The sequence below is a fragment of the Loxodonta africana genome, chromosome 10, assembly GCF_030014295.1.
Source record: "Loxodonta africana isolate mLoxAfr1 chromosome 10, mLoxAfr1.hap2, whole genome shotgun sequence".
NCBI classification, from domain to species: Eukaryota; Metazoa; Chordata; class Mammalia; order Proboscidea; family Elephantidae; genus Loxodonta; species Loxodonta africana.
In genome coordinates, this window is record NC_087351.1 from 34,937,768 (window position 1) to 34,958,887 (window position 21,120).

Genomic DNA, 21,120 nt, shown 5'->3' on the forward strand with positions numbered 1-21,120 from the left:
AGGCCTTATGGCTCTGTGGTGGACATACAGTGGCATTACAGCCTCCTCTGTATCCAAAAAGGCACCTGAGCCCTTCTGGGGTGGATGGAAGCCTCTGATGACTCTACCAGGTGAACTGAAACTCCAACCAAGGGCCAACTAATGAGGGATAGGCTGGTCTGCCTCAGAACTACTGCCTTGCATTATTCTGAAGAACACTATCCCTGGTAGCTGCTAGAGTTGAGGCTCAAGGCAGCGAGGCTGAATTTCAAACTGGGCTATGTTAAATAGCCTGTATTTATACTGATATTTTGGGCATCCCTAGCAGAAGAAAAACTTTTAAATTCCAAGTAATTTGGAATGAGGTTAATCAGAAAGAAGTTACCATCCAAGAGGTTCTGGTTTTTCTTTTGAACTCCAATTACATGTCTACACTGTTAAAACTCATGACTCAAGAAATCATGTATGTAAATCAGAGACTACATCAGCCTGAGACCAGAAGAAATAGATGGTGCCTGGCTACAACCAATGACTGCCCTGACAGGCAATACAACAGAGAATCCCTGATGGAGCAGGTAAGCTGTGGGATGCAGACATCAAATTCTCATAAAAAGACCAGACTTAATGGTCTGACTGAAACTAGAAGGACCCCAGAGGTCATGGTCCCCAGATCTTCTGTTAGCCCAAGACTGGAACCATTCCCAAAGCCAACTCTTCAGACACGGATTGGACTGGACTGTAAGACAGAAAATGATACTGGTGAGGAGTGAGCTTCTTGGATCAAGTAGACACATCAGACTATGTGGGCAGCTTCTGTCTGGGGGTGGGAGATGAGAAGGTAGAGGGAGACAGAAGCTGGCTGAATGGACACAGGGAATACAGGGTAGAGAGAAGGAGTGTGCCGTCTCATTAGGGGGAGAGCAACTAGGAGTACATGGCAAGGTATATATAAATTTTTATATGAGAGACTGACTTGATTTGTAAACTTTCACTTGAAGCACAATAAAAATATCATGTATAGCAAGTAGTGGTAGAGAAGTAAGGGATGGAATTGTTCTGATAACCTGTGAATAGGAGGGTTGTGGCTACTGTAAATGATTGATCAGTCAATATACATGTCTCTATGCCTATTCATTCATGCAAGCCACAAATGGTATTAGTTCATACCATGCCGACAATTGCCTGCTTGTTCTCACGTCTCCTCACCCTTCTCCTCAATATCCTATTTCCTGTTTCTCCCTGCCAACTAGCTGCCAGCAAGAATGGCCAATGGGAGGCACTAGCTCGAGACTGGAAGTCGAGAAGTAAGGGGAAACCAGATTATTGCGTCCTTCCCTCTCTCTGTTTTGGGGAGCATTTTCCAGAGGTTCCAGCTCCCCACTAGACAGCCCCTCTCTCCACGAGAACCAGCCAGCTTCCTCATTCCCACTGGGCAGCACCTTCCCTGTGTCTTTCCAGCCCCCAAAGAGGTAGTAGTTTCCTGCTGTCACTCGTATCTTGTTTCACCAGCCCCTTTGGTTTCTCAGCTGTGTCCACTACCTTTGTGCATTGGTTTCCTAGGGCTGCCGTTAACAAATTACTGCAAAGTGAATGGCTTAGGAACCAGAAATTTGTTCTTTCACAGTTCTGGAGGCCAGAAGTCTGAAATCAAGGTGCCAGCTAGGCCATACTCCCTGCAAAGTCTCTAGGAAAGAATCCTTCCTTGCCTCTTCCAGTTTCTGGTAGTCCCAGGTGTTCCTTGGCTTGTGGCAGCATAACTCCAATCTCTGCCTCCATCTTCACTTGGCCATCTTCCCTCTGTGTCTGTCTGCTTATGTATCTCATCTCCTCTTTTTATAAGGATATCAGTTATATTGGGTTAGCGCCCACTCTACTCCAGTATGGAGCCCTGGTGGCGCAGTGGTTAAGAGTTCAGCTGCTAACCAAAAGGTCAGCAGTTCAAATCCTCCAAGCGCTCCTTAGAAACCCTATGGGGCAGTTCTACTCTGTCTTATAGGGTCACTATGAGCTGGCATTGACCGGAAGACAACAGATTTTTTTGTTTGGGTCTACTCCAGTGTGTCCTCATGTTAATTTAACTAACTATATCTGCAAACACTGTATTTCTAAATAAGGTCACACTCACAGGTTCAGGGGATTAGGACTTTAACACATCTTTTGGGGGGACACAATTCAACCTGTAACACTGTGTAACCAATTTCCTGTTTTAAATTCCCTGTTTGAAATGCCTAGGATAATTTTGTTATGCTTGGCAACAGGGATATGCAATGAGGATTACAGACTTAGTTTTTGAGCTCATGGAACTCAATCTATCCAGGAAACGGATATCAAATAAATGACCACTAGTATAAGTATCTCAAAAGGGGAGATCTGAGAACACACTACAGAGGAACCTACTCTCTATTCTCTCCCTTGAACTCCAATTACACTTAGTCTACACTGTGAAAACTCATTACTCAATGTGGCACGATGGATAGCTTTTATATGGCCTTTCCCACCATGGTCTTGTAATTCCCACCCAAGTTGCAAGGATGACACTAGAAACTAGAAACCCTAAGCAGATCTTTACCCAGAGACACAGCCCCACAAGCTGTGGTTAAAACACAGCAAGCTTTCATGCTGAATCCTGCAGGGAAGAAAGGAAGGGTCCCTAGTCAAACGGGGAAGTCAAGGGTTTCAAGCAGAATTCAGGGCACAATAGTCGTAGAGAAGGGGGGACAGAGTTATTCTGACAGCCTGCAAGTGCCCAAGAAAACTATACTCTGCCTTGTCCAGCCAGGGAAAAGCCAGAATCTTGGAGAAATGTATTATCTCCATGGCAACCTCCAAACCATAGGAGTCAGGCAATGTCCAGGGCAAGCCTGACTCAGAGAAAATGCTTACCCAAAGATTTAAGCTCCGATGTTACAGTGTTTCCCAAGTTTCCACCCAACCCAACACCGTATGGTGGGGAGTAAAGATGGGAGAGCCAGCCTGTTGCCATTTGTCCCAAGCGGTTTCTGACTTTGTCTTACTGAGCTCAAGGCATCCTTATCTTCTGTATCTACTCAACAATACTGAAAAATTCCAGGTTTACTCAACATCTTGACTCCTCATGCCAAATTGTAAAAACTCTAAATTTATGTATCGGATGGGGTAACCAGTACCAACCAGATGCCGTCAAGTAGACTCCATCTCATGTTGACCCCACGTGTGTCAGAGTAGAACTGCTCTCCACAGGGTTTTCAATGGTTGATTTTTTTCAAAGTAGGTCACCAGGCCTTTCTTCCGAGGCACCTCTGAGTGAACTCAAACTGCCAACCTTTCGGTTAGTAGCCAAACGTTTAACTGTTTGCGCCACCCAGGCACTCCTATCAGGTGGGGTAAAAAGGGGTAGGCATGCTTTATTTATCTTTGCCACTTAAACCACTGCTTACAAAGTTTGAACTGTGTTTTTGAACAGAGGGTCCTCCAATTCAATACTATAAAGGAAAGCCGTTACCCAAATGCGTGGCCGTTCCAAGCCATCTGCCTTGAAGTGTTCCCTAACATGGAGTGGGGGAGGGAGCAATGTTTGACTATCTTCTTCCCCTACAAGTTCACTCCCTAGTCTAAGTTAATATTAGACTTTATTATGCCTAACATTGTAGCTCAACATACTACCAGCCACAGGGCTCTATTCTCTCCCTTGAACTTTGCTTACACCTAGCCTATACTGTCAAAACTCATTACTCAATGCGGTGTGAGGGATAGCTTTTATATGGTCTTTCTCGCCATGGTCTTGTAACTCCCACTTAAGTGATTGAGTGGGACTATGCAAATAAGGTAATTGTGGCCCTCCAAGGGGATTGGATAGAGTTCATGGCATCCATGTGGGGGTGGGACCACGCAAATAAGGTCTATGGAACCCTAACAAAGGGATTGGTCAGTTTTGCCATCCTGTTACACTTAAAATGAGCTGTCCCAGAGGCAGGAAGGAGAGGATCTCGCCACCACCAAGAAAGAAGAATCAGGAGTGGAGCATGTTCTTTGGACTCAAGATCCTTGTGTTGAGAAGCTCCTGGAACCAGGAGACCGAGAGAGAGAGAGAGAGAGCTGTAACACTGAAGACGGTGAGAAGTGATGGCAGAGAAATGGCAGCAAGTCAAGAGAGCCAGCAAAAGGAGATGGTGCAGTGAGCTTCCCGGCTCACAGAGCAAGAAAGTTGAGTGCCTTTGGGTAGGAGGCTTGTAGGCAGAGTAGGGTGTCTCTGGGCACTTGATGGAGCTAGGTTTGCCAACTCACAGAGGTAGAGCTGAGCACCTTCGGGCCAAGGCTTACTGGCAGAGTAGGGTGCCTCCAGGTACTTATCAGCAGAGCTAAAAGACCTTTGTAACACTTGCCCAAGCAGGGCAGAAGCTGAAGCAGAGAGAGGCCTGCCTGTGGGCATGGATGAAAAGGAGCTGTCCTGATGGAAGAACTGTATCCTGAACATACCTGAATCTGAATTGTAACCTGTTACTTCCCTAATAAACCCCATAATCCTGAATATTGTCTGTGAGTTCTGTGTGGCCATTGCAACAAATTGTCGAACTCAGCAGAGAAGTAGGGTGCCATGGGAGCGATGATTGGTGTCAGAATTGGTAAAAAGGTTGGAGGGTGGAGGCATGTCTGACCTCCACCTCACAGGAATCAGCGTTGGGCTGTTGATCTTGATTCTCCTTCCACCTTGTGAAGTTAGAGGAAGTCAGATGCCACACCATTTTTACACTGAAGAAGTCATTATGGGTCACTTGTGGCAACTGAGGTAGGCCAAAAAGAGGAGGGAGCTCAGGTCTTGCTTGAAGCCCTTGGACTAGGGCCTAGAACAGCCTTTCTCAGTCTCAGTTCCACGAGAGAACTAAGCCCTGATGTCCTAAGGCATCTATTATAATGAATTAACTTATACTTCTTACGCTTTTAGGATGACAACTAGCTAGTACCATCCTTGGAAGAATTGAGAAAATAGTCATTCAAATAATATTCTGTGGAACCCTGGAGAGAAAAGTTGGTCCAGTGGCAGAAGCTGGTTCTAACAATACTTTTATCATTCTCTTGAGTCTGTCCACTTCAAAGGCTCATACACAAATGATCACACTCACGTATGTATTAGCATAAATAGAGGGAAAATATTTATTTTGTTTTAACAATATGGGTATAAAAGCATTGCGAGAAAAGCTACTTAGCAACCAGAGGAGCCCTAAGAAATGAGCACCTAGGCCTCCTGATGGCCTCTTATCATCCTTCTGCATGTGTGAGACTCTGCAGATGCTTATCGATTTAACAAGGTACATACGACCCATACAACGAAACAGATGCATTCAATTTTAATAGAAGACAGCCAAAGAAATTAAATCCATTTTTATCTGAGCATGACTGCTTTTCCAGAGCCCATTTTCTGGACATGTGTCCACAAGGCACCCCCCACTGAGCCCTGTGGAGAGGCAGGGGAAGGAGGGGTACAGACAGACTGTTCCTAAACAGTGACAAAGTCCCATGGATGACAAAAGAGTGAAGCAAGGGAGGGAAAGTTCACATTGTCTGCCTCATGCCAGCACAGTTCTGCCAACTGGGGCAGGTTTGAGCCTCCCTGTACACAGAGCCCTGCTAGTACAGTGGTTAACACCTTGGCTGTTAACAAAAAGGTTGGCAGTTTGAATCCACCAGCCACTCTTTGGAAATCCTATGTGACAGTTCTGTTCTGACCAATAGGGTCACTATGAGTTGGAATCAACTCAATAGCAACCAGAGCGGCGGGGCCAAGATGGCGGACGAGGTAGACGCTACCTCGGATCCCTCTTGCAACAAAGACTCGGGAAAACAAGTGAATCGATCATGTACATAACAATCTACGAACCCTGAACAACAAACACAGATTTAGAGACGGAAAACAAACAAATACGGGGAAGCAGCGATTGTTTTCAGAGCCTGGAGCCAGCGTCCCAGTCAGCGGATTTTCTGGAAAAACTACTTTCCCAGTGATGGCTCTGAGACAGCAGTCCATATCAAACCACATAAAGAAGCAGACCATGACAGCTTCTACAACCCCCCCCAAACAAAAGAATCAAAATCTTTCCCAAATGAAGATACAATCCTGGAATTGCCAGATGCAGAATATAAAAAACTAATTTACAGAATGCTTCAAGACATCAGAAACTAAATAAGGCAAACTGCAGAAAAAGCCAAAGAACACACTGATAAAACAGTTGAAGAACTCAAAAAGATTATTCAAGAACATAGTGGAAAAATTAATAAGTTGCAAGAATCCATAGAGAGACAGCATGTAGAAATCCAAAAGATTAACAATAAAATTACAGAATTAGACAACGCAATAGGAAGTCAGAGGAGCAGACTCGAGCAATTAGAATGCAGACTGGGACATCTGGAGGACCAGGGAATTAACACCAATATAGCTGAAAAAAAATCAGATAAAAGAATTTAAAAAAATGAAGAAACCCTAAGAATCATGTGGGACTCTATCAAGAAGGATAACTTGCGTGTGATTGGAGTCCCAGAACAGGGAGGGAGGGCAGAAAACACAGAGAAAATAGTTGAAGATCTGCTGACAGAAAACTTCCCTGACATCATGAAAGACGAAAGGATATCTATCCAAGATGCTCATCGAACCCCATTTAAGATTGATCCAAAAAGAAAAACGCCAAGACATATTATCATCAAACTTACCAAAACCAAAGATAAAGAGAAAATTTTCAAAACAGCCAGGGAGAAAAGAAAGGTCACCTTCAAGGGAGAATCAGTAAGAATAAGTTCAGACTACTCAGCAGAAACCATGCAGGCAAGAAGGGAATGGGACGACATATACAGAGCACTGAAGGAGAAAAACTGCCAGCCAAGGATCATATATCCAGCAAAACTCTCTCTGAAATATGAAGGCAAAATTAAGATATTTACAGATAAACACAAGGTTAGAGAATTTGCAAAAACCAAACCAAAGCTACAAGAAATACTAAAGAATATTGTTTGGTCAGAAAACCAATAATATCAGATACCAGCACAACACGAGGTCACAAAACAGAACATCCTGATATCAACTCAAATAGGGAAATCACAAAAAAAAATTAAGATTAATTTAAAAAAATGCTCATAACAGGGAATCACTGAAGTCAAAATGTAAAAGATCACAATAATCAAAAAGAGGGACTGAATACAGGTGGCATAGAACTGCCATATGGAGAGTGATACAAGGCGATATAGAACATTACAAGTTACGTTTTTACTTAGAAAAATAGGGGTAAATATTAAGGTAACCACAAAGAGGTATAACAACTCCATAACTCAAGATAAAAGCCAAGAAAAACGTAACAACGCAACAAACATAAAGTCAAACACTACGAAAATGAGGATCTCACAATTTACTAAGAAAAACGTCTCAGCACAAAAAAGTATGTGGAAAAATGAAATTGTCAACAATACACATAAAAGGCATCAAAATGACAACACTAAACACTTATTTATCTATAATTACACTGAATGTAAATGGACTAAATGCACCAATAAAGAGACAGAGAGTCTCGGACTGGATAAAGAAACATGATCCGTCTATATGCTGCCTACAAGAGACACACCTTAGACTTAGAGATACAAACAAACTAAAACTCAAAGGATGGAAAATATATATCAAGCAAACAACAAGCAAAAAAGAAGAGTAGCAATATTAATTTCTGACAAAATAGACTTTAGACTTAAATCCACCACAAAGGATAAAGAAGGACACTACATAATGATAAAAGGGACAATTGATCAGGAAGACATAACCATATTAAATATTTATGCACCCAATGACAGGGCTGCAAGATACATAAATCAAATTTTAACAGAACTGCAAAGTGAGATAGACACCTCCACATTTATAGTAGGAGACTTCAACACACCACTTTCAGAGAAGGACAGGACATCCAGTAAGAAGCTCAATAGAGACACGGAAGACCTACTTACAACAATCAACCAACTTGACCTCATTGTCTTATACAGAACTCTCCACCCAACTGCTGCAAAGTATACTTTTTTTTCTAGCGCACATGGAACATTCTCTAGAATAGACCACATATTAGGTCATAAAACAAACCTTTGCAGAGTCCAAAACATCGAAATATTACAAAGCATCTTCTCAGACCACAAGGCAATAAAACTAGAAATCAATAACAGAAAAACTAGTGAAAAGAAATCAAATACTTGGAAACTGAACAATACCCTCCTGAAAAAAGACTGGGTTATAGAAGACATCAAGGAGGGAAAAAGGAAATTCATAGAATGCAACGAGAATGAAAACACTTCCTATCAAAACCTCTGGGACACAGCAAAAGCAGTGCTCAGAGGCCAATTTCTATCAATAAATGCACACATACAAAAAGAAGAAAGAGCCCAAATCAGAGAACTGTCCCTACAACTTGAACATCATAGCAACCAGTTTTGTTTCCGTTTTGTTGTTTTGTTTTGTTTTTTTGTGGAGGAGATGCAACAGAAAGGTGGGGAAGTGGTGCAGATAAATAACACTTAGCTTAGCACTTTTTTTAGCAGTTGTTTTCTAGGTGTTTCATCGACTTATCATACCTCCTCAGCTAGATTATAAATTCCCTGAGTGCAAGGACTAAGTTTATACTGTAAATCTTTAATCTCCTACAGTGTTTAGCACATTGCTTCTCCTGCAGATGCTTAGTCAGCATATTCTTGATTAATTAGAGTCTGCTTTGGGAGAAAAATAGTGCATGTCCTTGCAACAATTACAGTATAAGCTTTACGTGAAAGTACTACATTGAATATAAGCTACTATGAGCCAAGGATCTTCTCCCACACATACACACGCCATTGTGCTTCACAGGAGTCATACGATCCCCACCCCCCGACCCTGAAAGTTCCGCAGAAGTTGAATCCTGAACTAGGAAGTCTCCCTCACTGCTGGAATTGAGCAGAGCTTCCCCTGGAGTCAGAGCACAATAGCCTCTTTCCCACCTAACTCTCCAGGAACAGCAGACAAGCCAGAAACTGTGGGTAGAACTGTCCTGCATCTCCCTTCCACTTCTGCTCTGTTCTCTGGAGTCAAAGGTTTTTCCTTACCACATGACCATATCCTTTATTGCCAATACCCTCAGTAAGGAATTAACATGTCTGCCTAGCCCCAGGGTTTTCAGCTCAGCCTCAGGATGCTCTCTGGTGGGGGCCCAGTGCCCAGCTTTGATCTGTGGTCTTATGATCTGACTGCTGGTTTCAGGTGGGCCGCACAGGGTCTTGACCCCTGGCAGGGCTCTCAGACCATCAGTCAGGAGGTTGGATAGCCAACACCTCCGGAAGAACAAGGTACTGAAGACTGGCTCTCACAACCCAAACTCACATGAAATTGGTCTAGCCTCACAAGCCAATGGATTATGTTTCAGTGGAGAATATGCCCTTCTGGTGATGAGTAAAGATGTTGTCCATGATCCATGGTCCTTCCTACCTGGAGTAATAATCAGAAAGTAGTAAAGTGAGGGTGAAATCAGAACAGAGGGAGTGGGCTGGTGCTAAAGGATCCTTCAACCAGGACTTGATGTTGAGCACCCACTCCTCACACTGCACCACACCTTAGTGATGTCCAGCATGTCCACGTCTACCAGAAAACATGACTCTTTCTTTGGGATAACACTAGAAAAAAAAAAAATTTTTTTTTGGGGGGGAACCCTATAAATTCTTTCTTCACAGCTCTCTTCATTCTAAACTCAATGAGCTTAGATCACCTCCCTTTTTTTCTTAATTATTCCAGCAGATTTTCAACATATTTTTGTTCTTATCTGAATACAGAGGAGATCTTACTTCAACTGACTCCCATGGTGACATGATTCCCAAGACACCCCTGGGAAGATGGGAATCTTTCCGTTTCCTCTGCACCACCTTCCAGATTTCATCTTCATTGTACTTTGGGAATGGTGCTCTCTGCCCTCTCCTCATAGCTTCCAATGGATTGGATGGCCAGACCTGCCACAGGGTCCTCACATAGCCAACCAACAGGGACTTGCCTAACCTGTTAGCTTGGTCTCATTTGTTGCTAGTGAGTATGTGGTGAGTTGTCTTCCCTTCCCTTAACAGTACTGTCTTCAGGGGTGAATGCAGAGCAATTCCGAACACCCCACCTCTCCATCCAAGCCAAGCCTACAGCCACCGCTCTAGGCCAGCTACCCTGCCCTGTGGTCAGCCATGCCCTCTGGTTCTACTGCTAGGCAAACTTGGTTTCCTGTTTCTGTTAGTCTGCAAAAAAATTAACAGACAATGAGCACAACCTTTATACCACATTTATCAGCCTTAGAAGAAGGAAATCTGGACTTTGAAAGGTATTTGGCAAGGTTGACTGCCCAAAGAAGTTCAAAGAACAGCCTAGCCAATTGTGTCAAAGTTGATGGCATTCTCTAGACCCATGACTAATGCATTTTTATTCACTATATTTTAAGTAGCTGTACTCAAATAGGCAATAAGATTTAGAATCTGATCTGCAGCTCTCATTCTGGGATATCCAAGAAACTTTCCAGTTCAGTGAACTATACATAAATAGAAAGGCAGTTTAATGTGGCATAGGACAGTGGCTTTCAAACATTTCCTCCACAGAAAGAAATGTGACCTAGTACATACACACATGCACACACACACCTACAAAGCTGAAGTAAAACTTTCTTGAAACAACACTGTCTTAGATGAGAATTCATGTTAGTGTGATTTATTAGGAAATGTTTCCAGGGAAAAGAGAGGAGTGGGAAAGTAAGACCAGGAAGGAAAGGAGACCAAGTAATGGTGCAGTATCAAGCCCAGTCTCATAAAGTGTAATTTTGATTCATTTCTGCAGAGGACTCAGGGGACATTATAGGTCACATTTCAAAGTCATCCCAAGGAGAGCGCAGAAGAGCTAGAGCATGTATATCCCCTATCAATCATTGGTTAAGGGCTGCAGGCAGAGGGGAAGAACAAAAATTCCCAGGCACTTCTGGTGCTCCTGCACCTTCGAACAACATGCCGGCTGTTGGGAGAGAATGCACTCTGGAAGTCAGCCAGTGTGCACAATGATAGTAAAGGGATCCAGGTGACATGGGCAGAGCAGGGACTGCTACAAACATTGTAACTGTGGGTGATAAGTTGTGATGCTTTCTATTTTGTTTTGGAGTTTGTAGGGTTTATTCTGTCTTGGTTTGGTTTGTTTTGGTTTGGGTTGGGTTGGGTTGGGTTGGGTTGAGTTGGGTTGGGTTGGGTTGCGTTGGGTTGGGTTGGGTTGGATTGGGTTGGGTTGGGTTGGGTTGGGTTGGGTTGGGTTGGGTTGGGTTGGGTTGAGTTATTGGTCGGTTGGTTGGTTGGTTTTAATGCTGGCCATGGATTTGAATCTCTGTTCAACCACTGAGGAGCTGTTACTTAACCTTCTTGAGGCTTTTCCTAATTCTTAATATGGGCATAATAATACCAACTTTGCTCATTGTGGTGAGAATCAGAAACAACATAGATATTCCTAGCAAATAGTAGGCGCTCAACTTGTAGCCATTATTAATAATAAATGTATCTTCAGAATGCTTCAAAAGACTAGTACCAAAGTTTTTGTACATTCTTGACTGTGTTCAAGACACAAGTGGAGGGGTATGGGCTGTTTTGGAAAGATAGAATATTCGTCAGTGCAAACACTCACCACGTTATTGCTGCCATACCTTCACTCTTTATTCCCTTTGTTTAATATTACTTATCCTTCAAGCTTCATCTTAATGCCCTTCTTTCATGAAATGCTTCCCAACCATCCCAACTAAAAATACTCTCCCACCTCTGAATTGCCATGCCATTCCATTTGAGATTACTTTATGGCACTTGTCACTTTCTTCTTTGCAATGTCTATTAAAATCCTGACTCTGGAACAGACAAATCAATGGAATGGAACAGAGTACAGAAACAGGCTCAGATACATATGGGAATGACAAAGAAGGCATAATAAATCAAGGTGTGGGGGATTACTGAAACTGTGTTGGAGCAACTGGTTAACCATTTGGGGGAAAAAAAATAACCTGGATCTCTATCTTACTTCCTACCCAAGAATAAATTTCAGATGGCTCAAAGATTTAAATGCAAAAAAAAAAAAAACCATTGATAACTAAAAGAAAAATGAGTGAATTTTTTATACCCTTGGAGTAAGAAAGGCCTTTCTAAGCATGACATAAAACTCATAAGCCATTAAAGAAAAGGCTAATAAATTTGATTCCATAAAATTTTAAAACTTCTACATGGCATTAAAAAGACATAAATTCAAAAGTCAAACAGAAAAATATTTGTAAGGCATGACAGTCAAATGGTTAATGTCTTTTATAAAGAGCTTATAAAAATAAATAAGAAAAAAAAGGAAACAACTCAATAAAAGTGGACAAAGAACGTGAACAAGCAGTTCACGAAAAAAGACATACAGATAGCTATAAACATATAAAAAGATACTCAACTGTCTTAATAAATAAATGCAAATCAAAAATAATTTTTCACCCAGATTAGTAAAAATTAATTATGTTTGGTGAAACTGAGTACTTTCAAGGGTGTGGTGAAATTGGCCCCATCACACACTGAATTGCCCTTCAGGAAGCTTCTCTGTGCCTGGAAAAGAGTGCTGCTTCTCTGGAGACCAACTGGCAATTTCTATCAAGATATCTAACACACATAGCCTTTGCCCTAGCACTTCAACTATTTACCCTGGGCTTGGTACAAGTTCTTTTAGCTACATGTACAAGAATAGCTATTGCAACATCACACGTATTGGAGCAAAACCGTAAACCACCAAAGTGGCCTTCAATAGGATCTGATTAAATAAATGATAAATGATAGTTCATACAGATAATGAATGAAGTAATAAGAATGCAGTAGATCTACATGGCCTGCTATTCAAAATCTCTAAGACATACGGACAAGTTGAGATGCACACAGACACACTGACACACATAAATTTAAGAAACCAAACCAGTTGCCATCAAGTTGATGCTGACTCATGGCGACCCCGTGTGTGTCAGAGTAATACTGTGCTCCCCTGGGTTCTTCAGTGGCTGATTTTTTGGAAGCAGATCATCAGGTCTTTCTTCCAAGGTGCCTCTGGGTGGACTCAAATTGTTAACCTTTCAGTTAGTAGCCAAGCACTTAATTGTTTGTGCCACCCAGGGACTCCAACACACATAAACAAGTGCACGTAAAAAATGAAAACTGAAAATAATACGTCATGACCAAGTGGGATTCATAACAGGTATTGAATGATGGTTCGACATTAGAAAATCAATCAAAATAATCCACCACGTAAATAAAACAAAGGAAAGGAATCACATGATCATCTCAATCGTTACAGAAAAGGCATTTGATAAAGTCCAACACCCATTCCTGATTTAAAAAAAAAAAAACTCACCAAAATAGGAATAGAAGGGAAATTCCTCAACACAATTAAGGGCGTACACACAAAACCAACAGCCAACATTATTCTCAATGGAGAGAGGCTAAAAGCATTCCCCCTGAGAAAGGGAACCAGACAAGAATGCCCTTGATCACCACTCTTATTCAGCATTGTACTGGAAGTCCTAGCTAAATTGGTAAGGAAGAAGTAAAACCACCCTTATTCACAGACAATACATTGAAAATTCCAGAAAATCCACAAGAAAGCTACTGTAACTAATAGAAGGATTCAGCAAAGTGTTAAGGTATAAGATCAACATAAAAAAAATCAGTCAGATTCCTATACACTAACAAAGAGGACTCTGAAAAGGAAATCGGGAAAACAATACCAGTTTTAATAGCCCCCCAAGAGATAAAATATTTAGAAATAAACCTAACTAGGGACATAAAAAACTTATACACAGAAAACTACAAAACACTACTGCAATAAACCAAAAGAGACCTTCATAAATGGAAAAACATACCATGCCCATGGATAGGAAGACTTAACATTGTGGACATGTCAATACTACCGAAAGCAATCTATAGATAAATTGTACTCCTAATCCAAATCCCAACAACATTCTTTAAGGAGATAGAAATACTAATCACCAAATTTACGTGGAAAAGAAAGAGCCTTTGGATAAGTAAAACATTACTGAAAAAGAAGAACAAAGTAGGGGGCCTCACACTACCCAGTCTTAGAACCTACTATACACCTACAGTAGTCAAAACAGCCTGGTACTGGTACAACGACAAACACATCAACGAATGGAACAGAATTGAGAACCCAGAAATAAATCCATTCATCTATGGACACCTGATCTTCAACAAAGAGTCAAAGTCCACCAAATGGGGAAGAGATAGTCTCTTCAACAAATGGTGCTGGCAAAACTGGATATCCATTTGCAGAAAAATGAAACAGGGTCCATACCTCAACCCATAACAAACACTAATTCAAAATGGATCAAAGACCTGAATGTAAAACCTAAAACTATAAAGTTCATGAAAGAAAACATAAAGACAATGCTAGGGGTCTTAACTTACGGAATAAATAGAATATTAAGCATAACTAAAAATGCACAAACTCCAGAAGATAAACTAGATAACTGGGACCTCCTAAAAGTTAAGTATTTATGCTCATCCAAAGACTTTTCCAAGAGAATAAAAAGAGAACCTATAGACTGAAAAAAATCTTTGGCAAAGACATATCTGATAATGATTTAATCTCTAAAATATACAGAAAACTTGAGCAACTCAACAATAAAGAGACAAGCAACCCAATCACAAAATGGGCAAAGGACAAAAGACACTTCACCAAAGAGGTCATTCAGATGGCCAACAAATAAGTGAAAATATGCTTGCGATCATTAGCAATTAGAGAGACGCAGATCAAAACCACGATGAGATACTATCTCATCCCTGCAAGAATGGCACTGATCAAAAATTCGGAAAACAATAAATGCTAGTGAGGTTGTAGGGAGATAGGAACTCTCATACACTGCTGGTGAGAAAGTAAAATGGTACCACCACTATGGAAAACAATATGGCACTTCCTTAAAAAGCTAGAAATAGAAATACGATATAATCCAGCAATCCCACTCCCAGGAATATATCCTAGAGAAATAAAAGCCATCACGCGAATAGACATATGCACACCTATGTTCATTGCAGCATTATTCACAATAGTAAAAAGATGGAAACTAAGTGCTCATCAACAGATAAATGGATAAGCAAATTATGATACATACCACACAATGGAATACTACACAATGATAAAGAACAATGATGAATCTGCAAGATATCTCACGACATGAATGAATGTGGAAGGCATTACGCTGAGTGAAATAAGTCAATCACAAAAGAATAAATATTACATGAGACCTCTATTATAAAAACTAGGACTTATACACAGAAAGAAACAATCTTTGAGGGTTATGAGGGAGGGGAGGGGTGGGAAGGGATGATCATTAACTAGATAGTAGACACGTGTTAAGGTGAAGCAAAAGACAATACACAACATAGGAGAAGTAAGCACAACTTGACCAAGGCAAAGGAAGACACTTAGAGGATCACAAGAAAAAAAAAAAAAAAGAGGCAACCATGGTAAATACTATAGCATATACAACACTACGACAACAGTAAACACAAACAATAACTTATAAGCAGATACCTAGGCAGATACATTTGCTGAATAGTGGAAGGCAGACATATAGGAGTATACCCACATACATATATAGGTTAGGCTGTGGATATTTTCACAAACATATTTACAGGTACAGCACATATATTTATATATATAATAGAGCACAAAGGGGGCACAGTCATAGAAGCTTCCTAGACACATCCAAACACCTTGAGGGACCGAGCTATTGGGGATGAGGGCCGGAGACCATGGTCTTGAGGGACATCTAGATTAATTGGCATAAGATAGTTCATAAAGAAAATGTTCCACATCCTACCTTGGTGAGTAGCATCTAGCGTCTTAAAACCTTGCAAGCAGCCATCTAAGATACATCTATTTGTTCCATCCCCACTGGAGCAAAGGAGAATGAAAAAACCAAACACAAGGAAAATATTAGTCCAAAGGAATAATGGATCATATGAACCACAGCCTTCTTGAGCCCAGAAGAACCAGATGGTGCCCAGCTACCACCACCGACTGCTCTTACAGGCATCACGATAGAGGGTCCCAGACAAAGTAGGAGAAAAATGAGAGCAAAACTCAAATTCACAAAAAAGGCCAGACTTAACAGTCTGAGAGACTGGAGGAACCCCTGAGACTATGGCCCCCAGACACCCTTCTAACTCAGAACTGAAGCCACTCCTGAAACTCACCTTTCAGCCAAAATTAGACAGGCCTATCAAACAAACAGTAACATATGTAAGAAATGTGCTTCTTAGATCAATCAAGTATATGAGACCAAATAGGCAATACCTGCCCAAAAGCAAAGACAAGAAGGTAGGAAGGGACAGGAAAACTGGACGAATGGAAACGAGGACCTCAGGGTGGAAACGGGGAGAGTGCTGACATTGAGAGGATTGCAACCAATGTCATGAAGCAATCTGTGTATAAATTTTTGGATGAGAAACTAATTTGCTTTGTAAACTTTCACCTAAAGCACAAAAAAATAAAATTAAAAAACAAAAAAAATGAAAGAAAACTGAATAAGGTCTGTAGTCTACTTAATGGTGCTGTACCAATGTCAATTTCCCAGTCTTGATATTGTACTTCAGTTATATAAGATGCCACCACTGGGGAAAGCTAGGGGAAGGGGACATGGGGACTCTATGCACTATTTGTGCAACTTCTTATGAGTGTCATGGATTGAATTACGTCCCCCAAAAAATGTGTCTATCAACTCGGTTAGGCCGTGTGTGCTTGTCCTCCATTTTGTGATTATAATTTTATGTTGAGAAGATAGGGTGGGATTGTAACTCCACCCTTACTCAGGTCACCTCCCTGATCCAAGGTAAAGGGAGTTTCCCTTGGGTGTGGCCTGTACCACCTTTTGTCTCTCAAGAGATGAAAGGGAAGCCAGCAGAGAGTTGGGGATGTCTTACCACCAAGAAAGCAGCACCAGGAGTAAAGCGTGTCCTTTGGACATGGGGTCTCTGCATCTCAGAAGCTCCTCAACCAGGGGAAGATTGAAGACAAGGACCGTCCTCCAGAGCCAACAGACAGAAAAAGCTTCCCCTGGAGCCAACGCCCTGAATTTGGACTTGTAACCTACAAAACTGTGAGAAAATTAATTTCTCTTTGTTAAAGCCATCTACTGTGGTATTTCTGTTATGACAGCACTAGATAACCAAGACAATGAGTCTCTATAATTACTTCCAAATAAAAAGGTTTCTTTTTTTCTAAGTAAGGTGCAAAAAGTGTGTATTGTCTGATTCCTCAGTTTTTTTTTTTTTACAAAGTTTCAAAAGGCAAGAAGAATCTGTTGTTATTAAACTCAAAATGAATGATGCAGAGCAAACATAAGGACAAACCCACTCATTCCCTACACTCCTGAGGTAGAAAGATAATAAATTCTTCAACTACCCCCACTTCCATTGCAAAGATTAAAGAGAATCTATTCTATTTTATCCTGGCCCATAAAAGAGAGGGCCCTCAGAAATAGACTGCTCTGTCATCTGCCAAGGCTTGTGATGGGTCTTATTTATTTCCTACTATAGGCCTCTTACGTTGTTCTAAAAGCAGAAGGAAATTGAAACGGCTTTGCATAATACTATCAAATGTTATCTCCAGCATGGGCAGGCTGGCCACCTCTAGAGAAATGGTTCTCCTCCTTAACATGGATTTAGACTGCACTGTCCCAAAGAATTACTGTTGGTTCTTGGAAGGGGTGTGTGTGCATGTGGGGGGGGGGGGGAGATGAGGGGGTGGGGGGGGAGCTGGGGGTGGGGGGGGTGGGTGCGTGTGTGTTCAGTAGGTCCAGAAATTTCTTGCAGGAAAATAGAATTCCTCAGAAGGAGTGAGGAGACATTTCTTCATCTTATACTGACAGAGATTACAAAGGAAGACACATTTGCAGCTCCAGAACTCAAGCTGGACTATTGCACTGGCCTTGGAACTGCCAAAGCCCACTCTGTGATTTTCTCCTAAAGCCTCTCGTCACGTTGTTCTGGGTGACAGACGCTGTATTGACAGGTATTCTTGTTTCAGAGCACCCCGACTCTCTGATTCAATGAGAAGGGCCGATCCTCTGAGGGAATGTCCCCTGAGCGTTGACAGTGGAGACCTGCAGTATAAAGATTTTGAAGAAAGGAGACCGTGTCATTGAGTCCTCTGCGAAGTAGGTGCCTGGCTGGAGTTAGAAATCTGAAAGGTTTTTGGGGAAGTAACAGCAATAAAGGAGCTTCTGGGTGGTGCAAATGGTTAACAGTGCTCAGCAACTAACTGGGAGGTTGGAAGTTTCAGCCCACCCAAAGGCACCTCGAAACAAAGTCCTGGTGGCCTACTACTTAAAAATTAGCCATTGAAAATCCTGTGGAGCACAGTTCTATTCTGACACACATGGGATCTCCATCCAGGAGTCAGAATTGACTCATGGCACCTGGTAACACCTGTGAAAGGAAAAGGGTGAAACGGGGTTGAGGAGGAGCTATTAAACCGTGATGCTGGGCTGACAACAGCAGGCCAACGGGAAACTATGCTCATTAGAGGAGTGCCTCATTAGGCAGAAATGCGGGCGAGGTCCTTGTACCACCGTCCTGCCCAGTCACCGAGAAGAGCATGACCTTGATTCAAAAGCTGAAGCAGACCTGAAGGAGTTAACAGCTGGAGGCTGACAGCCAATCACGCTCCCAGAAACTAGAGAGATCTGTGCTGTGATCTGTGTCTCCATGTCTGCCACAGGGACTGTCTCTAAGGGCAGAAAAGGGAGAAACCACAGTTTAGGAAAACTGGGCTAGGAATTTGGTTGTACCTATAAGGACCCAATGGAAAGTCATATTCGTCATCCTATTTGGGAGATTTGTCTTCCTATCTTGTAACACTCTATCCCCAAAATCTTCAGTGAATTTATTGGGCCCAGTAGTTTCGTAAAAAATAAAGGCAAGGGCCATTGCGGAAGTGTGGCCTTCCCATCTCATCGCTGCCCCCAAACCTGCAACTCAGCATCCACAGGGAAGCCATGCAAGGGCTGTAATCCCTGGAGCTCACAGAAGTGACCAGGAGCAGAGGGCACTGAGGCCCAAGAGAAAGCCAATTGCAACTTGAAAACAGACTTGGGAACTGCCCTAGACAATCTCCCCAACCTCACCCCATCCCAAATATAGCAGAAGAAGGCAATCCCGGGCGTGATGAGGGAAAAGAGAGGCCAGGGCCTGTCTTATAAGAACATTTTGCCTGCTGCTATACAGAGCTCCTGAAAAGAACCCAGATGATGTGAAGACCAGATGAATGATTTCTGAACAGTGCTCACAGCCAGCTGCCTAAATCCAAAGCAATCAGAGGAAAAAAAATGAAAATCTCACCAAAAATTGAATAAGCTATACAATAGAGTTATGAAGCTCTAAATAGAGCAATAGCTCACAGAATTAATAATCCATTGCATTTAAATAGGCAGAGACACTATCAGCCTCTGGCTCCTACAGACCCATTCGCTGCTTTTTTAAGTTAGTTGCCAACACTTCAAAATCAAACCTTTCATATTAAAATCCAGATTTCTATCTTCTGTTTAAAAATCCTAAAACCTGACAATGCTGGGCCAGCCTTCTCCTTGACAAACATGGGGGAATCGAGGACACCTTGGGTCTGCATCCTGCAGTTCATAGGGAACCACTGAATTCCTACCGGCTCCCAGCCACAGAGGCCCAGGGTGTGTTGCCATTTGTCACTGAGCTTAAGCCATCACCCAGAGTTCAAATCATTCTACATACTACGCTTAAGAGAGTCAAACAGCAGGTAAATTCATTTTAGAAAAATAAATCCATCCAAAAATGCTTAAATCTTTTTAAAGGTAATTCAACCATAGCCATCAATTTGTATCTGTACCAAACCAAATGTATCTGTACCAAACACAGGAAAATATAAATCCAAGGTAATTCACTGTAGCATTGTTCGAAATAACAACACTGGAAGCTACTTAAATGTCCATCAGTAGGAAACTGGCTAAATAAATTATGGAATATCAACACAATGGAATACTGCCCTGGTGGCGCAGTAGTTAAAAGCTCACTGCTAACCAAAAGGTCACTAGTTCAAATCCACCAGCAGCTCCTTGGAAACTCTATGGGGCAGTTCTAACCTGTCCTATAGAGTTGCTATGAGTCAGAATCGACTCAATTGCAACGTGTTTTGGTTTTTATTTAAAAAGGAGAGAGAATAAAGTGGATCTGTTATGTGCTACTCTGTACATTCTCCAAGAACGTATTTTAAGGAAGAAAGGCAGGAGGAGGGAAGGAACAGATGAAGGACAAAATGAAGGAACGAAGGAAGGAAAAGAAGAGAAATTTGAAGAACAGTATGTATAATGTGAGTCCATTCATGTAAAAAAAAGTTTTTTTAAGGGAAAAATGCGTGTAAATGCAAAGGAAACATCTGTAAGGTCGCACAAGAACCCATTAATGGGGCTATGTGGGGAGCAAGTAGAAGCACTGGACAAAATTACTTTTTACTTTTCACTTTATAACTTTCTGTCCCTTTTTTAAATCATAAGCATGTGTTATTTTTATAAATGATAGATAGTTTAATGATTGGTGCTTTAAGTAAAATTCCCATTCAGGGAAAAGTAATTTCCATGAAAACTGTCATTCCCCAACAGTGCTGGAGAAATGAAATGGAGCTATACAATACAATCCTGACAGCAGGTCAGGGTGTCATGACTCATTTTAATTTCACATATGGGAACAAAAATGCCTCCCTTACCAGATAAGACATATTCAATAAAGCTTACAAAAAGCACCCAATGATTATCAGCACTTAGTAAGTACATGCTCAATAAATTAGTTACTGTCATCATTTTATTACCAGCTTCTCTGTTTGGCAGTTGCCTCACCCCACACCAGCCCTCTCTCTCACATTGCCTGACTTGTGTCTATGGCATATGAGTCAATGATCAAACTGGGATGGTTTTTGCAAATGGCAAGACTTAAACTCCATCCCAGGTGACTCCCCTTCTGAACTGCAGTCAGCCCTTAAGAAGATGGGAATGTAGTCCTCCATCCTCGAGGCATTTCCTCTCAAGATAGGCAGATGGTGGTGCCACTTCAGTACAAGAACACTCC